The sequence below is a fragment of the Setaria italica genome, chromosome VIII (assembly GCF_000263155.2).
Source record: "Setaria italica strain Yugu1 chromosome VIII, Setaria_italica_v2.0, whole genome shotgun sequence".
Lineage (NCBI taxonomy): Eukaryota > Viridiplantae > Streptophyta > Magnoliopsida > Poales > Poaceae > Setaria > Setaria italica.
In genome coordinates this window covers 13,753,876-13,772,499 of record NC_028457.1, presented here as the reverse complement: position 1 = coordinate 13,772,499, position 18,624 = coordinate 13,753,876, and the positions used below count along the sequence as shown (strand labels likewise).

At 42.9% G+C, this 18,624-nt stretch overlaps 1 pseudogene; it reads left to right on the top strand.

The window, feature by feature from the left end:
* Positions 1-1,068: 1,068 nt before the first annotated feature.
* Positions 1,069-18,431, top strand: LOC101768897 (annotated as a pseudogene).
* Positions 18,432-18,624: the final 193 nt, after the last annotated feature.

Below are 18,624 nucleotides of genomic sequence, written 5' to 3'. Positions count from 1 at the left end.
GCAACATGCCGACTGATGTAGAGTATCATGAAGAAGAAAGAACCGAGGCAGAGCCAACAAATGAAGTAGAGGATGGTGAATGGGTTCCAGAAGAGGATGAAGAAGAGGAAACTGATTTTGAACTAGAGGAGTGTGGAGAAGAAGAGGATCACACGACCTCCACCAGAAGAGGAGGAGGATGGGGAGGAGCAGGAGGACTGGGACAATGACAAGGCAGAAGAGCATGAGGACTACCAAGTAGAAGAGGAGGAGGAGGAGGATGGGCAGGACGATGACTGTGATAGTGATGAGGCCGAAGAACATGAGGACTATCAAGCAGAAGATGAGGCCGAAGACGATGAGGATGACTACGACGAAGAAGATGATGAAGAGGAAGACGAGGACAAGCCACGTAAGAAGAGAAGATGTATAGATCAAGATGGTGTTCAAGAGATGGCTGGAGCAGTGCATGAGTAGCCTCACAGTGAGAACGAAGGTTCCAATAGCAAGGACAATGTGGACAAACCAGGTAGCTCCGATGAAGAGAGCCATGAGGACAGCAGCGACACTGAAGGCACGGAAGATATAGTTGATTAGGGATTGTTGGATAATATATTAATTCTTGAATTTCCATTAGTTTGGCTATACTATGCGCGTTTTGTTGAATTTCGTTTTTAACTATTTCGTCGATTTTGGCTAATTCTGTGTGTCGTGTCATGATTTGGATAATTGGAATGGACAATTTGCATTTTGCCCCTAAAAATGATGTTTCCTTTTTGAGATTAGTAACCATATATAAGTCAATATTATATCCAAGATTTGATGCCTTTTTGGCAGTGGCATATGTTCAGAAAGAACTGTATTGTGTAGTTGCCAGAAGCCACGAAAGTACCACTGAGTATTGGCGAATCATTGGAATGAAATGACGCAACTTCTCTAGATCAGTCTCACCATTTCATGATTAATAAATATGCCATCGCACTACTACGCCAATGCATAACCACGACATTTCCTCCTCGATAGTTCCATTCCTGAATTGCACCGTTCTTTGCAGTGTAGGAGGTGTAGAGCCTGACACGTACGACAACAATGTCAACCCTGCTTGATTCCCTGATTGATCCTTCAAGGCTGTGGCCTCCCAAGCTTCTGCAGGTTGTCTCAGATGACGAGGAGGAGAAGGACTCTATCGTAGTGTCATCTGATGGTGAGTGTGGGTCCTCGGCCAATGAATTCTACGGCGTCAAAAGTGATGAAGACATCAGCGAAGGTGTCGACAATGACAGCGACAACGACGATGGCGAAGACGATGACAGTGATTACGGTGAAGACGATGATAGCAATGATGGTGAAGACGATGATAGCGATGACAGTGGACCACCAAGCAAACGCCGTCGTGTGGATGGCTTGATTGAGAATGGTGGAGGTCCTGGCTACGATGATGCCGTGTAATCTCCGGGCCGACCTTCGAAAGGTTGTGATATATTGTATTAATTCGAATCTTCTTTGTAAATAGGTTGTATATATGTAGTCGGAATGTCTATGGATGTCAAGCCGAATTGCATACATGTATTAACTGTTGTTTATGGAACATGTAATCGTGAATGGCTATACTCTGCGTGTTTTGTTGAATTTCATTTTTAACTACTATTTCGTAAATTTTGGCTATTTCCGTGTGCCATGTCATGATTTGGATAATTGGAATGGACAATTTGCTTTATTTTGCCACTAAAAATAAAAATGATGTTTCCTTTTTGAGATTAATAATCATATATAAGTTAGTATTATATCCAAGATCTGATGCCTTTGTAGCAACCGCACGTGTTAAGAAGGAAAGCATGCACGAGGCACATCAATGGTGTGGAGGATTTGGATTTGACTAGACAAAAGCGCCATCAGCTTTTCTCACATATGGGTCTTGAACACCTACAGGCACACGACCAATTTTGGTATTCTATTTACTGCTCCTTGAAAAGTCTTCAGAAGGATGGTTCTAATTCAATTGCAGCCACAGATAAAGAATTAGCAGAGGTATTTTGCAAGGTTTGGGGTCAACTGTACCATGGCATTCAAAGAATTTCTGCCTCTAGTGGCCCTACTTCAAATCTTTGTCTTATAGAGTTGTTTAAGGTAAGAAATGTTCTCCAGTCCGAACTAGCATGGACTACTGCAGGAGGAAAGGATGTTGCAGATGTTCTTACAAATGCAAAGGTCATTCTAGAGATGTTGATAGAAGTGGCATGCCAAGGATGGTCAGTACCACTTGTGCTGGACCCCAGATATAAGCTCACATACATAAAATTCGCCTTCAGCAGAGAATTTGGTTCGTTCAAGGCTGCACAAAACATCTCCAAGGTAACTAGAGGAATCAAGAACATGTTTGCTGATTACATCAAATATGATGATGGAATCAGTGGCGCAGATTCAGATCGTGGCACTCCAACTGTGGCCACCGGCAGTGGTGCTGGTGATCCATTGGAAGAAGCATGGGACGAGCATCACCGTTCACAGAATGGCCGGGCCAATGATGGCAGTAGGCTGGATGCCGAGGGGGAACTTCGTCATCGCCTGGAAGATCTTGCCATTGGGACTGTTGGATTTAGACCCATATGTGGCCCAATCTGAAAATTTCAAAGCATGCACAACCTTTAGTCCCATATTGCTAATTCAAGGAGAGGTTGCCTTCCTTAAATATGGGAGTCTCCTCTCTATGCAAAATAGGTACAAATGAGAGAAAATGAGACTGTTGCTACACGCACGCGCAAATCGCGTGCATTTTCGCGTGAAAAATCGCGTGACTTGCTACGAGCACAACGCGTACGTGTACAGCAGGTTATTGTTTGTGCAATTACTTTCAACAATTTGATGGCAGCATTATATGTTTTTCTAAAAGCTTGGGATTTAGGGTTACAGTTTGAGTACCTGACCACAATCAGTTTAATGTAATGGTAAAACCAGTACTAGTGGTCGGCAGAGGGTGGCTACGCCCCTGTCCGCCATGGTGGCTGGAAAACACGCCAATTTGGGCAGTGATGCTCGATGGGGGCAGCACAGTTGCAGCGTGTGCTCTGACTGAAGTCAACAGCAGCGACGATGGCACTGACAGAGCCTATCAGGGTGTCTGTGGAAGTGTTACAAACCTCGCTAGAATCAAAGAACAACATGACGTACCAGCAAGAGGAGGGCTGAAGTGCGAATCAGAAATAGAGAAGGGTCCACGAACCTCACCAGTCACTTGGAAGGCTCTAACAAGGTGGCAAGAGCTACTATGCTTCTGGGGTGTATTTGGTAGCACCAGAGGGCTGGCGCTTGGGATGAAAAAAAACAGGAGAGAAGAGGGTCTAGAGATAGTAGGTATTAAAATGAACTGGCCGATCTGGATAGTTGGATGGAGATCTAGTGGTTTAAAAAAGTAATAAATGCAATATCTTACACAACTGAAAATGAGACAGGTGTACTAATTTTAACAATGTTAATTTGAGGAGAGACATTTGTGATACATTAGAACAGTTTATTCCATAGATGACTACACATTACATCTATATGGTGAAGATGTGTCTTGAGATTATAGTTAGCATCAGCACAAGTACACTGGATGTCACCATGTCAGAAGAGTCAATTTTTCTTGTTTTTGTTTTAATTTGAAATCATCCTCCTAGCCGCTTGTACTTCATGAATGTTCATTTTGCTCCAGATATGCGAAGTATCATGACCTGCATGGCGGTGATGAACAATTCAGGAAGTCGAACTATAGTGACTTGGTAGATGCAATTATTTCTATTTCTGCCAAAGTTAAGTACGTATTCAAATGTTTTAGTAAAGTTTTGTACTTAAATGTGCACAATTCTCACTACAAATCAGGTAAACAAGTACTATGACCTTGTGACCAGCTTCGCTGAATATCGCTGGGGTCAATCATTCCATTTCGCCCCAAGGTAAAATTTGAGCTTTACTCCAGTTACAAGTAACTAAAGAACATCTATATGGATGGGGCTTATCCCTGGAATTCTAGAAAAAAAGAAAAACAGCATCATTTTGTGTTAGTTAAGATGCTGAATATTTCTAGGTAAACAATTATTCTACTTCAATACATTAAATTGCTTTAACTCCATTTATATCCTGTAGATGGCATGGAGAAACTCGTCGTGAAAGCATCAAGCGGTTCGAGCATTTTATTGCCCTTCAACTGGGGCTCAAGAATGGGATGAAGGTTGGTAGAAAAATCAAAATTGGTTTATTAATATAGCATGTTAAAGCTTTTTATCATCCTAGCTAGGAGCTGCCAAAATTTGTTATAATGGTACAACCTAAATATGTAAAACATTTGTGATCTAAGATCCATTAAAATAAATTGCAGCATTCTTTTACAAATTCTCACCATGGGATTTCTTAGTTGGTGGTACTATGACTGAGTTTGTTATCTGTGCAAATTAAAATTTGGATCCATACAAAACTTGACTGCAAACATAGAATTTTTCCATGATAAATGTTTACCTAAATACCATGCGATCTTTCAAACAAAAAGTAGTGTCTATTTAGCCACACTATTGCGATTTGCTGTAAAATACTGGATTTACCCACCTTTTTATGTTGGTGTAAGCTCCATCAAATGTGACTTTTATTTTGGGGCATATTATGTCGTTGCACCCAATTCTAAAGGACCTGGTTATTAAAAAGTAATTTTTCTTGAATTCATCATATTATCATCCTTGTTGCATTGTAGGTCTGGTTGGATTAAGGCCCATGTGTGGCCCAATCTGAAAAATTCAAAAGCATGCACAACCTTTAGTCCCATATTACTAATTCAAGGAGAAGCCACCTTGCTTAAATATGGGAGTCTCCTCTCTATGTAAAATAGGTGCAAATGAGAGAGAAGGAGACTGTTGCTACACGCACGCGCAGCTCGCACGCATTTTCGCGTGAAAAATCGTGTGACTTCTGACTTGTGGCAAGCGCGACGTGTATGTGTATAGCAGGCTATTATTTGTGCAGTTTCTATTTTTTTTTATGCTGAGCCTAATGGCACTTCAATGTGATTAAAACTACCATTTTAAACATTAATAAGGTGCGTCAGTTTCTGCTATTTGATTGCAGCAGTTTCTGTCATTCAAATGGGCAGTTTCTCCTGCTGGATGAGGGGAATTGATGCACTATGAGGGCCTATAACTCTAGGAGACATCCTAGTTGAAAGGCACGCTGTCACACGCTCACCTCCCCACTCGCGCACTCCATTTTCACTGTGCTATACTTCTTGCTGCCGCGCCTCGTTGACCTTTGAGTTTGGCAGCGTCTATACGTGATCACTTGGTGATTCTACAACATCTACTTCAACATGTTCGACTACGTTCTGCGCGGAATCATTGAGTAATTTCCCTGCGCAATTCTATTCTAGTCACTATGTTGCCTGTTTACATGTGTTATATGCTTGCATCATTTTATATCTATGTGTTTTTCCTCCAAATAAAATCTGGACTGTATTTTAGGCGCATATTTCCAACAATCCAAAAACCTGATTGCGCCTATTTCTATGATCTAGCAATGGCAAATGCATCTGATGCCATGAAACATGAGAGGTTTGGAGGTGAGAACTTCTGCAGATGGCAAACAAGGGCCATGTTTTGGCTGATATCATTGGGGTTGTGGTGGGTGATATACCCCGTGTTTCCTTCACAAAAGAGCAGACCATGCAGTTTGAGAATGCGAATGACACCACTTTGGGTTGCATCCTCACCATCTTGGCGGACCAACTCTATGATGTGTATATGAATTACTCATCGGCCACTGTGTTGTGGGAGACTTTGGAGCAAAAATATGCAAAAGCCAAAGCCGGTCACTGGCTGTATGTGTGCAAGAAGTTCTTTGATTTCAGCATGGGTAGTGCTAAATCAATTATAACTCAAGCACACGACCTCCAGCTTCTAGTTGGCGAGATTGCACATTTGGGATGTGTTTTACCTCCAAAGTCTGTTGCATCAGCGATGGTTGCTAAACTTCCTGTAGAGTGGCGTGATTTTGCTACATCTCTGAAGCACAAAAGAGAAGAGATTTCTATTGAAGATCTCATTGCAGCTCTTGACGTGGAAGAGAAGGCAAGGGCAAAATATGTGCAGGTGAAGAACGTGCAGTATAGTGCCAATTTTGTTCAAAAGAAGAAACAATTTAACAAGAAGAAGGGTCCCAAGGCAAATAAGATTACTAGCTTCAAAAAGAAGAAAATAGAGAAGAAGGATCTGAAGGACCTCACCTGTTTCGTGTGCAGTAATCCTAGTCAGTTTGCCAAGAATTGTCATGACCGCAAGGACAGGACCACTGAACTGAGCAAAAAGTTCACTAATGTGACCATTGGCGACACCTCGACTCCAGGAGGGTACGGTAAATCTCCTGTTGTTTATTCTGCATTTCAGTCTATCGACTGGTGGGTTGATACTGGTGCAAATGTTCACATGTGTTCTGATGCTTCCTTGTTTTCTTCATATCAGGTAGCAGGGGCTTCCAGCGTCCTAATGGGAAATGGAACGCGTGCTTCTATTCTTGGTGTTGGTACGGTAGATCTGAAGCTTACTTCAGGGAAAAGCATCCAATTGAAGAATGTCTAGCACGCGCCTGCGATAAACAAGAACCTGTTGAGTGGGTCTCTCCTGTGTAGGAGTGGTTACAAGCTAGTATTCGAGTCGAATAAAGTTGTAGTGTCTAAATTTGCGGCTTTTATAGGAAAGGCTATGATAGCGGAGGCTTGTTCCACCTAAGTACTATGGATTCTTATTATAGTTTGAATATTACTATTGCTTTGAATAAAAATTCTGCTGATGTATGGCATTCGAGGTTCTGTCATGTTGGTTTTGATACAATTGCTAGAATGTCCAGATCTGAGTTAATTCCTAAATGTGATATAGTCAAAAATTCTAAGTGCCAAACTTGTGTGCAAGCAAAACAACCTCGAAAACCTTTTAAGGCATTAGAGTTTGGGAAGAATCTGGCACCACTAGATTTGAACCATTCTGATTTATGTGAGATGAATGGTGTTTTGACTAAAGGAGGAAAAAATATTTTCTTACTTTTATCGATGAAGCAACATGTTACTGTTATGTTTACTTGCTGAAGTCTAAGGATGAAGCGCTGAACTATTTTAGAATAGATAAGACAGAGGTTGAGAACCCGTTAGAAAAGAAGATTAAGAGACTTAGAGATGATCGGGGAGGAGAGTATCTCTAATGATTTTTCTAATTTCTGTTCTGAGCATGGGATTATCCATGAATTTACACCACCCTATTCACCACCATCAAATGGTGTAGCTGAGAGGAAAAACCGATCATTTACAAATTTGGTAAATGCCTTATTAGAGAGTGCCGGTATGCCTAAGATGTGGTAGGGGGAAGCAATCTTGACTGTAAATTTTGTGCTCAATAGAGTTATCACCAAGCTAAGTGACATAACTCCATACGAGGCATGGAGGGGTAGAAAACCCAATGTCAACTTTCTGTGAATGTGGGGATGCTTGGAAAAAGTTAACATTCCAAAGTTGAAGAAAAGAAAACTTGGGCCAAAAATAGTCGATTGCATTTTTATAGTATACGCTCAGAATAGTCCTGCCTATAGATTCTTGGTAATTAAATCCGATGCTCTAGAGATTATAGTAGATACAATAATGGAGTCTAAGGATGTTACTTTCTTTGAAGATATCTTTCCTATGAGACCGAGTAGCAGTACTTTAGAAAATATGGATGCAGTCATTCCTAACTCTAAATAGGTTGAGAACATACCTCTACGAGAGGATAATGAGGAGGATAACAATTTAGTCATCACTCTGTGCAGGAGTAAGAGACAAAGGGTTGAGAAATATTTTGGAGATGACTTTATTGTATACCTTGTGGATGATGTGCCTATGACTCTAGCTGATGCTTATGCGTCTTCAGATGCTGAGTATTGGAAAGAGGCATTCCGTAGCGAGATGAACTCCATCATGGCAAATGAGACTTGGGAAATCACTAAACGTCCTTTTGGGTGCAAACTTATTGGATGTAAGTGGATTTTCAAGAAAAAGATGAGACCAGATGGCACGATTGAAAAATATAAAGCGAGGCTTGTGACCAAAGGCTTTATCTAGAAAGATGGTGAAGATTATTTTGACACCTATTCACCTGTGGCCAGGTTAACAACCATTAGGGTGCTCATTGCATTAGCTGCTTCCTATGGTCTACACATTCATCATATGGATGTAAAGACAACTTTTCTTAATGGACAGTTGGAGGAAGAAATCTATATGGAGCAACCTGATGGTTTTGTGGCTAAGGGACAGGAGGGTAAAGTATGCAGATTGTTAAAATCATTGTATGGCCTAAAACAAGCACCCAAACAATGGCATTAAAAATTTGATCAAACCTTAACGTTTGCTGGTTTTGTTGTAAACGAAGCAGATAAGTGTGTATATTATCGCCATGGTGGGGGTCAAACAATGATCTTGTGCTTGTATGTGGATGATATACTAATATTTGGTACTAACACTGCTGTGATTGACGAGGTCAAATTATTCTTATCTTCATGCTTTGACATGAAGGTTCTGGGAGAAGCAAGTATTATCCTGAATATTAAGTTGACCAAAATAAGAATGAGATTATTCTAAATCAATCTTATTATATGGAAAAATTACTGTGCCGCTTTGGCTTTGAGAATACCAAAGTATCCCGTACGCCCTACAATGCTAGTGTAAAGCTAAGGAAAAATAAATGTCAAGGTTGGACCAATTGAGATATTCACAAATAATTGGGTCCCTCTTGTATCTCAATGGTGCAACACGTCCCGACATATCTTTTGTTGTGAGCAAATTAAGTCGTTTTACTTCCAATCCAGGGAAGGATCATTGGGAGGCACTAGAGAGAGTGCTACGTTACCTGAGAGGTACAATCGAATATGGAATTCACTATATTGGTTATCCATCTGTATTGGAAGGATATAGTGATTCCAACTGGATTTCTGATGTAGATGAAATTAAAGCCACGAGTGGCTATGTGTTTACACTAGTAGGTGCTGTAGTTTCATGATGGTCATGTAAACATACCATTTTGATGCGGTCAACCATGGAAGCTAAGCTTGTAGCACTTGACACAGCTACTGTTGAGGCTGAGTGGCTAAGAGAGCTACTCATGGACTTAGCACTAGTAGAGAAACCAGTTTCGGCAATCCTTATGTACTGTGACAACCAAACGGTATTGATCAAAGTTATGAGTACTAAGGATAATATGAAGTCCTCGAGACATGTGAAGTGGAGGCTTAAATCTGTTAGAAAGTTGAAAAACTCCGGAGTAATTGCTGTGAATTATATTTGTAGTGAGAAAAATCTAGCAAATCCCTTTACAAAAGGGCTTGCACAAACACTGATTTCTGTTGCAAACATGGACATGGGGATGAGACCCATTTATTTGCAAAGTAATGGAAACTCATTTCCTTTGATAGGAGATCCCTGATTTGGAAAATGAGAAAAAGGAGTTACAACAGGGAGTACAAACTATTTAAAAATTACCCATGTTCCATAAAATGTACTCTCTTCTATATTGAAGGCTAGCTATTATGCCTTAATGTATTTTAGTGTCAACCGAGGGAAAAGGTATTGTCCTACAGGATACCTAAAATGAATACACCTATAGGAGCTAAACTGTTAGGTTGCAGTTCATGAGAGTAGGGTACTCTCTGGAAAGCTCATAAGAAAATCGGGGAGTAAGACCTTTAAAAACTCTGTTTGGACTTGGCATTTTGGCAGCCTAGTACCAGTTGGATCTTCAAAAGAAATATGACAGCAAAAGGCTATGAATTCAAGGCTTAGTCCATTCACAAGCTGCTGGAAGATGGACCTTATTGATCTAGGTGTAAGTTCAACCCGTACGGGACTTATACTGAAAATCTGGTATATATGAAGAGTGTTCAGTACAATAGCTTTGGAATTGGTGGGGGATTGTTGGATTTAGGCCAATGTGTGGTCCAATCTGAAAAATTCCAAAGCATACACAACCTTTAGTCCCATATTGCTATTTCAAGGAGAGGTTGCCTTGCTTAAATATGGGAGTCACAAGTCATGTGATTTTTCACGTGAAAATGCGCATGAGCTGTGCGTGAGCGTGACGTGTACGTGTATAGCAGGCAATTATTTATGCAGTTTCTATTGTTTTTATGCTGAGCCTAATGGCACTTCAATGTGATTGAAATTGCCATTTTAAACAGCAATATTCATCAGTTTCTGCTATTTGATTACAGCAGTTTTTGTCATTCAAATGGGCAGTTTCTACTGCTTGATGAGGGGAACTGATGCACTATGAGGGCCTATAACTCCAGGAGACGTCCTGGTTGCGCCTCCCCACTCGCGCACTCCATTTTTGCTATGCTAAACTTTTTGCTGCTGCGCCTCGTTGACCTTTGAGTTTGGCATGCACCGGACTTGAAGGAAAGCGGGATCTCCGAAACCACTGCCGCGAGACTCCTGCACGGGACGGTAATCAGGTTTTTGGGCAGCGTCTATACGTGATCGCTTGGTGATTCTACAACATCTACTTCAATATGTTCGACTACGTTCTGCGCAGAATCATTGAGTAATTTCCCTACGCAATTTTGTTCTAGCCACTATGTTGCCTGTTTACATGTGTTATATGCTTGCATCATTTTATATTTATGTGTTTTTTCCTCCAAATAAAATCTGAACTATATTTTAGGCACATATTTCCAACAGGTCTTGGATGTTGGATGTGGAATTGGGGGACCTTTAATAGAAATCGCCAGATTCAGGTAATGAACCAAAAATGAGATTCCATTTCTCAACGAACCAAAAATGAGATTCCATTTCTCAACGGTTAAACCTGTGATGAAATCCCTTGGAACATGTAAATGTATATATAGATGTTTCAATGCTATTTATCATTTTAGCTCAACACAGATAACTGGACTGAACAACAATGCTTACCAGATTTGAAGGGGCAAGGTTCGTTTAATTATTATGACATCATCCTGGAATACAACAAAATAACTTTTGAGCATCTGGTGTATGAGTTAAAAAATGGTTTATTGCATTTCAGGAGATCATTTCGTTGGCAGGTTTGACTGAGCAGTGCAACTTCATAAAGGTTAACCTGCGTCATAAATCAGTATTGCCACGTAAACCAGAAAAATTGTCGTATATGGATCACGGGATTACCACTCGACGCACTGGTGCGGAAGATGTAGAATCGCGTCGGGGCAGTGAAGTCGATCAGCGTAGTCAAACACGTAGTCGATCACGTCGACGTCCAGCAGCTCCTCAGCAGTTCGTCCACGTGCAGCAAGATCATCCTCGTGCCGCGGCTCGTCATCGGCTCGTCGTGGCTCGTCGGCGGCTCATCCAAGTGCTGCAGGTGCAACACCTCCAAGGTATCCACACGTGCAGGAAGGAAGCATCGCAAGCCGGACTGCTAGGTCCACAGTTGCAACAGGGCGAGAGCGTGGGAGGCGCGGCAGATGTGTTTCGGCCAAAAGGGATGAAACCCTAGGGCACCTCACCCCTCTATTTATAGAGGTTCCTGACGGGCCTCTGGGTCCGAGACCCATTACTACTTCTAAACCTAATCCAACTCGGATCATATCCGAATTAGGCTTCCAGCAGTGTGTGACCCTATGGGTTCGGATACGTATAGACATGGCCCGAGTACTCCTACTCGGCCCAATAGTTGGTAGTGGCCTCTAGCAAGACGTGCCAACTCCTATACGCACACGAAGATCATATCAGACGAACCGTCACAACATCATGTACATGCTATTCCCTTTGCCTCACGATATTTGATCTAGCTTCAAGCCGACCGCTCTTTCTCGATCCTATGATTCGGAATCCCTTTGTAGGTTAACTCTTAACCGTACGTAGCATGGCCATGCATTTTCGGATCCGATCACTCGAGAGGCCCAGAGATATCACTCTCAATCAGAGAGGGGCAAATCCCATCTTGATTGACCATGCCTCGCAGCATGCTTCCTGGCAAACCCGAAAGCTACCCTTTTAACTACCCTGTTATGGTGTAGTGTTTGATAGCCCCTAAGTAAGTCAATCCACATCTTGAGTACATGCGACAATCTCAGGTCTAAGGATAAAGCGTACATGTGGTGTAAAGAGTGAACTACTTCTCGCGTTGGGTCAGTCCTAGCACATGTCTCTACATATGCCTACATTATTAGTTTGACATCTCCATATCCATGACTTGTGAAACATAGTCATCAACTAATACATGTACTAGTCTAATATTTATGTGTGTCCACACATGAACTTCGACTAGGGATAACTTTTAGAATAACCATACAAGTAAAGAGTTCCACATACAATTCACATAACTGCAGATCAATTCAAGTAGCCTTTAATGGATATTCAATGAACACAATATACAAATCATGGATACAATCAGATATCATCATCTCTATAATTGCCTCTAGGACATACCTCCAACAGCAATGGTTTTCTTTGGGTTGTTACATTTGTTTATTCAAATGGGCCTTAACTTCAATTGACATTTATAGGGAGACTTCATGAACATGCCTTTCCGTGATAACACCTTTGATGCTGCCTATGCGACGGAGGCCACAATTCATGCACCTGATGCAGTATAACTCACATCATAAATTCCAGATTTCATTTATGTTTCCGAAAAAAGATGTGTTCCAGTGTTGCTGAATTTTTCCCCCGTCCGGTAATTACAGCTAGGTGCCTACAAGGAGATATACCGAGTGCTTAAACCTGGCCAGTATTTTGCACTAGATGAACTGTGCTTGATGGATAGATTTGACCCAAACAACGCTAAACATAGGGATATCCAGGCTGAAATTGAGCTCGGCAGTGGCCTCCCAGACATCAGAAGCACACGCCAGTGCATCCAAGCTATGAAACATGCAGGGTTCGAGGTGCTGTACTAAAACCATCAGGCCTTGGTTTCACCGAGTCAGATATAGGTTGAAGTACCTTGGAGGTGCCAGAATGACTCGGTTCTTCTAGGTTGTGATCGCGAAGGATCTTGCTGAGGATTCCGAGTGCCCATGGTACCAGGAAATAGATCCTGGTGTTTTCTCATGGACCAGCTTCAGCACTCATGTGTCGGACAGTTCCTCACTTATGCAATTGTAATCTTAGAAGACTCCACATGTTTCTATGTAATTGTATAATCTGCAGGTTTTGGTCTTCTGATGTCTAACTCTACTGTTTTACCATGTTTTTGCAGGATGGCACGCTGGAGTTCCTCCGTATTGCCCCCAAAGGCTTGAATATACTGTTCAGCATCATTCAGACAGCCGCCCGTGGCCTGGTGACTGGCAGCCGGTACATATTTTCTTTGCTTGGAAGCATAATCTCCTTTTTTTTTAGATTACGGAAAACTATTCCGGCCTCAACACTCACAAGTGAGTGCCTGCAGTGTTGGAGTTGTTCCAAATTCACTCCAGGATAAAGCCCGACCTTCCCGACCCTTTACACTCAGGGTCGGGCGAGGCGGAGAATCTCCCGACCCCGGGACTCAGGGTCGGGCGAGGCGGAGCGTTCCCCGACCCCTGGACTTTGGGGTCAGGCGAGTCGGGCGAGTCGGAGATCGACCCTCAAAGGGTCAGGCGCATCCGACCCCAGGCTTGAGGTCGGGCGAGACGGAGTCCCAGGCGCATCCGACTCCAGGACGAAGGACTCAAGGTCGGACAAGGAGGAGTTTCATCTTCACACGGGACCAAGAGTCCGTACCGCTCAATACCCCCTGTCTGGGGTTTCGGTACTATATATACCGACACCCTTGCTAGGGTTTTATGCGACAGAAGAAATAGAAGAGAGAGAGATCATCAGATTCTCTTGTAAGCCGCCTTAGGCGTGTAACCCCAAACTCTTGATATAGTGAGATTATTGTCGGCTGGTGCCCGTGGTTTTTCCCCTTCACATTGGAGGGGTTTTCCACGTAATCGTGTGTCTTCTTGCGGTTTGATTCTTTACTTCATATTCCATACGCCGTTCGTTCCTAACAATTGGTACCAGAGCTTTGGTTATTGTTTGGATTTCATGTCGACGTCGATGAAGTTTGATCTACCGCTACTGAACTACGACACGCGGTTCTCGCTATGGCAAGTCAAGATGAGGGGAATTCTGGCGCAAACTCACGATTATGATGAGGCGCTGGATAGCTTCGGGAAGAAGACGAAGGCCGAGTGGACTCCAGAAGAGATCCGCAAGGATCAGAAGGCTCTCGCCTTAATACAGTTGCATCTTCATAATGATATTTTGCAGGAGTGTCTGAAAGAAAAAACTGCTGCAGAATTATGACTGAAACTGGAATCGATCTGTATGTCCAAGGATCTAACCAGTAAGATGCAGATGAAGATGAAGCTATTCACCCTGAAGATGAAGGAAGAAGATTCAGTGATGAACCACATCGCTGAATTCAAGAAGATCGTCGCCGATCTAGTATCAATGGAGGTGAAGTATGATGATGAGGACTTAGGTCTTTTACTGTTATGTTCTTTGCCAACTTCGTATACAAATTTTCGTGACACCATACTCTTGAGCCGTGATGAACTAACCTTAAAGGAAGTTTATGAGGCTCTCCAATCAAGGGAGAAGATGAAAGGTATGGTGCAGAATGACAGAACGTCGTCCTCCAGAGGCGATGCTTTGCTTGTGAGAGGCAGAACTAATAACAGATCCTCCAATGATGATGGAAGAAAAAACTATGAAAGACGAGGCCGTTCAAAGTCCAAGCCGCATGGTAACAAAAAATTCTGTGTTTATTGCAAGCTAACAAATCACAATGTTGAGGATTGCAGAAAAGTACAGAATAAGGAGAAGAAGAAAAACAAGTCGGCTGGTAAGGTCTCTGTTGCTGCTGCCGTGTCTGATGAAGAATCTGGAGATAGTCTGGTGGTATTTGCCGGTTGTGTTGCTGGTCATGATGAGTGGATCCTTGATTCTGCATGTTCATTTCATATTTGCATTAACAGAAATTGGTTTAGCTCTTATAAGTCTATGCCGAAAGGAGATGTTGTGCGGATGGGAGATAATAGCCCGTGTGATATTGTGGGGATTGGATCGGTTCAGATCAAGACTCATGATGGCATGACACGCACTCTGAAAAACGTCAGGTACATACCAGGGATGTCCAGAAATCTTATTTCATTGAGCACGCTTGATGCAAAAGGTTACAAATATTCTAGTTCGGATGCTGTTCTGAAGGTATCAAGAGGTAATCTCGTCTGCTTAAAGGGTGATCTCAATTCTGCAAAGTTATATGTCCTTAGAGGGTGTACTTTAACTGGTTCTGATTCCGCTGTTGCTGCTGTTACTAATGAGGAACCTAGTAAAACTAACCTTTGGCATATGCGTCTGGGACATATGAGTCACCATGGTATGGCAGAATTGATGAGGAGAAACCTACTGGATGGCTGCACTTCGAGTAAAATGAAGTTTTGTGAGCACTGTATTTTCGGGAAGCATAAAAGGGTACGTTTCAACACTTCTGTTCACACCACTAAAGGTACTCTTGATTATATTCATGCGGATTTATGGGGTCCTTCCCGTAAGCCCTCGCTTGGTGGTGCCCGTTACATGCTCACCATTATTGATGATTACTCTAGAAGGGTGTGGCCTTATTTTCTGAAACAGAAAGATGATACCTTTGCTGCTTTTAAGGACTGGAAAGTCATGGTTGAAAGGCAAACTGAAAGGAAGGTGAAATTGCTTCGCACTGATAATGGTGGAGAATTTTGTTCGCGTAAATTTAATGATTATTGCAGATCAGAAGGTATTGTAAGGCATCACACCATACCCCATACTCCACAACAGAATGGTGTGGCCGAACGCATGAACAGATCCATCATATCCAAGGCCCGTTGCATGCTGTCTAATGCCAGGATGAGCAAGCGTTTTTGGGCTAAAGCTGCTAATACTGCCTGTTACTTGATCAACAGGTCACCTTCTATTCCACTAAATAAAAGAACTCCCATTGAGGTATGGTCTGGTACGCCTGCTGATTACTCACAGTTGAATGTTTTTGGATGCACTGCATATGCTCATGTTGATAATGGAAAATTGGAGCCTAGAGCTGTTAAATGTCTTTTCCTTGGTTATGGTTCGGGTGTCAAAGGCTATAAATTGTGGAACCCGGAAACAGGAAAGACCTTTCTGAGCCGAAGTGTTATTTTCAATGAATCTGTGATGTTTACCGATAGCTTGCCCTCAGATCAAGTTCCAGACAAAGACCTGCAGCGTATGCGCATGCAGGTGGAGCAAGCTCGCGATGATGCTGATAACCCCGACCCCTTGGACTCAGGGTCGGATGCGCCAGACCCTTTGACTCCAGGGTCGGCCAATGCTCAAGCGCCAGACCCCTTGGCTCCGGGGTCGGAAGTTGCTGCGCCAGACCCCTTGGCTCCGGGGTCGGCTGTTGCTGATGCGTCAGACCCCTCAGTCTCGGGGTCGGCTGATGCTCATGATGATGTCCAGCAAACTCCAGAGGAGGATCTACCCATTGCTCACCGCAAGTCCAAAAGGACAGTTGCTCCTCCTACCCGTCTCATTGAAGAATGTAATTTGTCTTACCATGCTTTGAGTTGTGCTGAACAGGTGGAGAATGTTCATGAGCCAGCAACCTATAAAGAGGCTATTCATTGTGATGATACTGAAAACTGGATTTCGGCTATGCATGAGGAGATGCAATCTCTTGAGAAGAACAGTACATGGGAACTTGTACCTTTGCCTAAGAATAAGAAGGCCATCCGCTGCAAATGGATCTTCAAAAGAAAGGAGGATTTATCTCCAAGTGAGCCTCCAAAGTATAAGGCAAGGTTAGTTGCTAAAGGCTACAGCCAAATTCCGGGTGTTGACTACAATGATGTTTTCTCTCCAGTGGTAAAACACAGTTCAATCCGCACTTTCCTTAGTGTTGTTGCTTCACATGATCTTGAGCTTGAGCAGTTAGATGTGAAGACTGCGTTTTTGCATGGAGAGCTCGAGGAGGACATATACATGGACCAACCAGAAGGTTTCATAGTGCCTGGCAAGGAGAAATATGTGTGCAAGTTGAAGAGATCCTTGTATGGTTTGAAACAGTCCCCTCGACAGTGGAACAAGAGGTTTGATTCATTTATGTTATCACACAGTTTTAAAAGATCTAAGTATGATAGCTGTGTTTATATCAAGCATGTTAATGGATCACCTATATACTTGCTGATATACGTTGATGATATGCTGATTGCGGCCAAGAGCAAGACTGAAATCAATAAGTTAAAGAAGCTATTGAGTAGTGGTTTTGATATGAAAGATCTTGGTAGTGCTAAGAAAATTCTTGGTATGGAAATTAGGAGAGACCGAAATTCTGGTTTGCTCTTCCTTAGTCAACAGAATTATATCAAGAAAGTTCTTCAGCGTTTCAACATGCAAGATGCCAAGGCTGTAAGTACTCCTATTACACCTCACTTCAAGTTGTCAACTGCTCAGTGTCCTAGTACAGATGCAGAGGTCAAAGACATGTCAAAGGTTCCTTATTCTAGTGCTGTTGGGTCCTTGATGTATGCCATGGTTTGCTCTCGCCCAGATTTGTCATATGCTATGAGTCTTGTTAGCAGATATATGTCTAATCCCGGCAAAGAACATTGGAGGGCACCAGTGGGTTGTCTTTGTTCTGTTCAGGATGAAGGGTTGATGATACAAGATGAATTTGTCTCAAGGTGGAGTTTGTTGGAGTTGTTCCAAATTCACTCCAGGATAAAGCCCGACCTTCCCGACCCTTTACACTCAGGGTCGGGCGAGGCGGAGAATCTCCCGACCCCGGGACTCGGGGTCGGGCGAGGCGGAGCGTTCCCCGACCCCTGGACTTTGGGGTCAGGCGAGTCGGGCGAGTCGGAGATCGACCCTCAAAGGGTCAGGCGCATCCGACCCCAGGCTTGAGGTCGGGCGAGACGGAGTCCCAGGCGCATCCGACTCCAGGACGAAGGACTCAAGGTCGGACAAGGAGGAGTTTCATCTTCACACGGGACCAAGAGTCCGTACCGCTCAATACCCCCTGTCTGGGGTTTCGGTACTATATATACCGACACCCTTGCTAGGGTTTTATGCGACAGAAGAAATAGAAGAGAGAGAGATCATCAGATTCTCTTGTAAGCCGCCTTAGGCGTGTAACCCCAAACTCTTGATATAGTGAGATTATTGTCGGCTGGTGCCCGTGGTTTTTCCCCTTCACATTGGAGGGGTTTTCCACGTAATCGTGTGTCTTCTTGCGGTTTGATTCTTTACTTCATATTCCATACGCCGTTCGTTCCTAACATGCAGCCGAAATTATAATCTCCTAATCACGTAGAACAAATCATACAGGTGAGCAACAAAATACATATTTGATGGAACTAACGGTCCATGATGCCATGATCTCAGGGAACAGATCTTTACGGCGACCTTCTTTGTCCTGGGCCGGAGACCTCTCGAGGAGACTGAAATTTAAAGCAAGCTACAACAATGTGTATGTACTATTGGGTTTCTACTTGCCTGTGATCCTTGTTCTGCACTGAAGTATTGTTATAGTCTTAAGTTCCTATAAAAGTTCTTCGTTTGTTCCCATGCTTGGTTGTATGCTGTATGCCTGTACCGGATTACTGGTTAAGATTACTATCTGGAATAAACATATTTGGAGTATC